This window comes from Apis dorsata, unplaced genomic scaffold (assembly GCF_000469605.1).
Source record: "Apis dorsata unplaced genomic scaffold, Apis dorsata 1.3 scaffold_147, whole genome shotgun sequence".
In the NCBI taxonomy this organism is placed as follows: Eukaryota; Metazoa; Arthropoda; class Insecta; order Hymenoptera; family Apidae; genus Apis; species Apis dorsata.
The window spans coordinates 121,703-126,830 of record NW_006263438.1 but is presented as its reverse complement, the minus strand read 5'-3'; the positions used below and the strand labels follow the sequence as shown (position 1 = coordinate 126,830).

Here is a 5,128-nt window from a genome sequence, read left to right as displayed (position 1 = left end):
AAGAAAAAAAAAATATATATATATATATATATATATATATACATATCCGCGCCAAATATAAAATTTCAATTCCTCTTTTAATAATTATTTTTATTTATTAAACGCCTATTTTACAAATATTTTTATCCTCATTATTTAAAAATCTGTCGAGAATTTTTTTTGAAAATATTCGACTACCTTGAAACAAAATTCGTATAAACATCATTTATCAGATTAAATAGATTGGATAGATTAATTTATTCTCTGCAAAACGATTCGATTCCTTCAAAGGTCTTGTTGAATCCAAGACGGACGATCTTCCGTCGATTTCTTCTTGGCACCTCCTCCTTTCCCCCTCTTCCCACTTGTAAAAAATCATATTCCAATTGCTGGTATGCAGACGCTCGAAGCGCCCTCCACAGAGGACCTCGCGGATTCGTTGACGCTCGGTGAAATTACGCTTCTAAGTCGACCAATCGAAAGGCCGAAAAATGCCGAAATTCACAAAATACGAACGTGCACACATACTATCTCGTACATTCCTCCTTCTAGTGAAGGAACTATGCGCGTCGAGAAACTCGAAACAAGTACAGAAGAAGAAGAGGGGAGAAGAAAGAGCTGAAATCGTAATAAAAGGAGAAGGAACAAGTGAAGAGAGAGAGAGAGAGAAAGAGAATATACGGTTGGATGAGGTTAAAACCGTTAATACTTTTCGTCTGGAATCGTTGCGCGAATGAGGGGAAAAAGGAAAGAAGAAAGGGAGAAAGAACATTGGGACGTAGGATCGTTATAACAATAATTCAGAAAGGAAAAGGATGGAGTCAAAGAGATGCGAGGAGAAAAGGAACGTCTGAAGCAATAATGGAAAAGAAAGGAGGGAGGGAAGGGGGGAGGAAAAAGTAGACATTGGTAAACACTGTGCACTGTTTAGAGTTAGTTGCAATAATTCAGATGGAAGGATGAAGAAAAATAGAGAAAAATAAACGCGCCGTGTGATCGCAAGAGTGGTTGCAATAATACAAAGAAAAAGGAGAAAAGAGAAACGCGTATGAATAGTACTGCATTGATGCGGATTGAGAAGAAAAGGGATACGTGCGGCAAAAAACGTAACGCAAAAGAAAGGAAAGCTGAGCATTCTGAAATAATCGCATTAATACAGAAAGAAAGAAGGAAAGAAAGAAAGAAGAAAAGAAAAGGCACGAAGGTGGTATCGAGGTGGAGTATGGAAACGGGGAGAACAATGGAAAAAGGCGAAGAGCAAAGAGCGGAGGAGTATAAAGAGAGAAGAGAAGAGAAGAGAAGAGAGAAAGAGAGGGAGAGGGAGATGGCACGATGCATGCATCTGCGCAATTTGCTCCCAGCTTCCAGATAATAATTTAATTTGCCATACCTTGGCAGATTTATGACGGCGCACCTTCGACCAAGCACCGTCTACCTGTAAGAGCACGCCTATTCTCCTGTGCGTCACCTCGTGAACGTAATCAGCTTCCAGGCAAGTTCGAGTACGGGCGTTTATGTCGAAATAAATCTAGAATCCTCGGGATTGTGCCGTATTCTTTCGGGTTATACTGAAATTCCGTGATATTTATTTCTCTTGAAAATTCTGTTGAGAATTGAATACGATTCTACGATTCCTTTTTCTTTTCGCAATTATGTGAAAACATTTTTTTAATCGAATGTTTATAATAGATCACCTTATATAATCCTTATTCGAACATCGTGTCAAAACGTGTATAAATTATTCTTAGATTCTTTTCACAATTGTATAAAAATTCCGTGATATTTATTTCGTTGGAAATTCGTAGAAAAATTATGAAAATACTTTAATAGATAACATATTTACAGAGGAAATCTCACCTTTCCAAATTCCAAAATATATGATATAATCCTTATTCGAACATGAAAACGTGTAAATTATTCCTTGATCTTTTCTACACTCTTTTTTACACTCGTATAAAGAATCCATTTTCACCGAATCAAAATTAAACCCCGACATTGCTAACGATTGCTCTCGTGAAAACTACGCGTGAAAACTATTGGAAACAACATCTAATCAAACGGTTATTTCGCGTCTGCCGCCCTCTCAAAGAGATTCAAACCCGGGAACATTGTTCGCCCGTACAAGCCTCTCCCCTCTCCCCTCCGCTTTGATCCCAATATCATCGACCTATCCAATAAACGTAATGCCAGGCTTTGAAATGTCCGTGTAAGCCACTCAACGTAACAAAGGGATCACGGGGCACGGCATCTTGCGGGGACAGCGGTGGAAAAGGGTAGATCGGGATGTCAAATTCAATTCTAACTCTCTAAGCGGTCGAAACCGATGGCGATGTTGTACCGTACGAATTAATCCCTCGTATAATACTGTTATACGAGCGAGCTCCTGAAATTACCCGAACGTTACGTATCCGTGCCGCCAATTACACTCTCGCGCGCCCTCTGCAACTCTCGAAACGATTGCTTCATTTACGTGTCGCGTAAATAAGCATTCGCTTCCCACCAGAGGGCAGATCCGCGGTCCACGGATCCGTTGATGGCCGGGCCGAAAATTACATTCGAGAATGCGTTGATCGCGTGAGAATCAGCAAACAGATTCCGATAGTTTCGTGAATGGTTTATCGTTGGCGAATTAATACCGTCGAGGGTAATTCGTAGTCATGGCGATTGTTGGAGAATTTACATAGGGAGGAATTCGAGGTTAATGTTTACACATCAAAAGATTTAACGTTTAGAGGAAAAGAGATGTGAAAAGATTGTGTTGTTTATCATTATCGAAATCTAAATAATTGTGATTTCACATAATCATAGTGAATTATTGGAATTTCCTTTGGGAGAATTCATGAAAGTTAGGTTATGATTTGTCTTAATTTTTCGAGAAGATCTGAAAAGATTCTGAATGTAATTTATCATTGCTTCAAATAATTGTGATTTTATAATTGTGGTGGTTATTGGAATTTCTATAAAGAGAATTAATAAAAATTAGGTTATGATTTGTTTTAGTTTCTCAAGGAGATCTGAAAAAACTCTGAGTGTAATTTATCATCGGTTATATACAATAATATTATTGATTTTATAATCGTGATGGTTGTTAAAATTTTCATAAGGAGAATTAATGAAAATTAGGTTGTGATTTGTCTTAGTTTTTCGAGATTTGAAAAAACTGAGTATAATTTATTATTGTTGTGTTCAATGTGCAGTAATATTGTGATTTCATAATCGTGATAGTTGTTGGAATTTCCATCGAGAAAATTCATGAAAGTTAGGTTATGATTTGTCTTAGTTTTTCGAGGAGATCTGAAAAGACTCTGATTTCATAATTATAGTAATTGTTGAAAGAATTAATGAAAATTAGGTTATGATTTCTCTTAATTTTTCGAGGAAATCTAAAAAAGTTTTGAATATAATTTATTATCGCATCTAATATTCACTAATGCTGTGATTTCATAATCGTGATTGTTATTGGAATTTCCATCGAAAGAATTTTGGAAAAGTCAATGTTTCGTCCTTCATCGTTATAATTTCGTGATTTTATTAGTCACTATTATGATTTTTCGAAAAGACTTAAAAAGATCTCTAAAAGTTTCTGATAACTATCGTGCTTATTCGAAATTCAGAAATTCTTGAGATTCTCAAAAGTCGATATTTTATTTTTTACTATTAAGAATTATGCTTCTTTACTATAGTGATGAATACAAAATTTGTAGTATTAATTAATTTTTGAAGGAGATTTAGAATAATATAATTTGAATTTTAATAACGAAGTCGAAAGCGTAAAGCAGTGATGAATCGGCGTCGTTGAGATTCACGACACTTTTAAGAAATTATCGTTGAGCTAGAAATAACATCTTACCTAGATTCATAGATTTGATTTCACAGTTACAGAATTGGAGTTAAATTTCGAGAAAAAGATCCGATTAAGTCCCGGGAAGGAATGAAATACGGATGGTAAACGACATTTGTAAATTTTAATACCGAGGATGGGAGTGGCTGTTTAAAAATTGAGGCCATGTTTTACGTCCACCGGCACGTGGGAGAACTTCTCCAACAACGATAATATTTCAACGAAAAAATTCATCTGGAGAAACAGCGGCAAAAGCAATTTTTCTGTTTTTAAGGATGCGATAAATATTTTCGGTAAATATAACACCGAAACTAAGTAATTCGTATCGTTAACCATGCTTTAACTATGTGATTCCTTCCATTAATCCAGACACGAGAAATTTATAATATAATACGAGTAACCACGACATATATTTCGTAATAACAGAATGAACAAAAGTTTATCTCGTAATTTCAGGATTAAAAAAAAGAAAAAGAATCGAGAAAATTCATGAAAGTTAGGTTATGATTGTCTTAGTTTTTCAAAGAGATCTGAAAAAACTCCGAGTATAATTTATTATCGTTGTGTTCAATGTGCAATAATATTGTGATTTCATAATCGTGGTAATTGTTGAAATTTCCATAAGAAGAGAATTCATGAAAATTAGATTATGATTTGTCTTAATTTTTCGAGATCTGAAAAGATTGATTTTCATAACCATAGTAGTTGTTGGAAGAATTCATGAAAGTTAGGTTATAATTTCTCGAGGAGATCTGAAAAGATTCTGATTTTCGTAATCATAATAATTATTGGAAGAATTAATATACCAATATTACCGATAATATTAAAAATGATGTTAAATATCGTCAAAATCGCGTATAGGATCCTATACCGATATTGATCACGTTCAAGCCTCTTAACTGTTAACTGTTCATTATATCGAAATATTAAACTGAATACGTATTTCGTTAAAACTACTTCGAAGCTATAGATGGAATAGAGGCTTTATTAACGTCAGATTATCGATAAACTCTTCGAAAGACGTAATCTACCGTTAAATCGTTATATTTCTATTTCAAACTTCGAATCGATAGAATAAAGCAATTATCAAAGGACGTTCAACAATGCGATCGATATTATGATCTAACTTTCGGGCGCGCAAACTTTGACCATTAAAAATCGAAATTCGATCTGCAAACCAACTTCGAGGAAAAATAATAAATCTTAAGATCGATAATTGTCAATAATTAATCCAATGTTTCATAAAAGCTTAATTCGAATCCTTATATACATTATATATATTACATTATATATTACATTAATCGTGAA

General features: G+C 34.5%; 1 protein-coding gene and 2 long non-coding RNA genes across 3 annotated transcripts in view; 2 read left to right on the top strand and 1 right to left on the bottom strand.

The window, feature by feature from the left end:
• LOC116185275 overlaps window positions 1-2,794 on the bottom strand; it is a 36,711-nt gene extending 33,917 nt beyond the window's left edge. Inside the window, exons 1-2 of the long non-coding RNA XR_004150081.1 lie at window positions 1,837-2,794; window positions 1,370-1,673 (exon numbers count right to left, since the gene is read on the bottom strand). This is a non-coding gene — a long non-coding RNA (uncharacterized LOC116185275). The remainder of the gene's footprint in view (window positions 1-1,369; window positions 1,674-1,836) is intronic.
• Window positions 1-5,128, top strand: part of LOC102678967 (A disintegrin and metalloproteinase with thrombospondin motifs 7-like) — a 72,508-nt gene that overhangs the window by 33,921 nt on the left and 33,459 nt on the right. The gene's annotated exons all lie outside the window — the stretch shown is intronic.
• Window positions 3,696-4,280, top strand: LOC116185276. The gene is made up of 2 exons (XR_004150082.1): window positions 3,696-4,113; window positions 4,190-4,280. It is a non-coding gene; the product is annotated as an uncharacterized LOC116185276 (long non-coding RNA).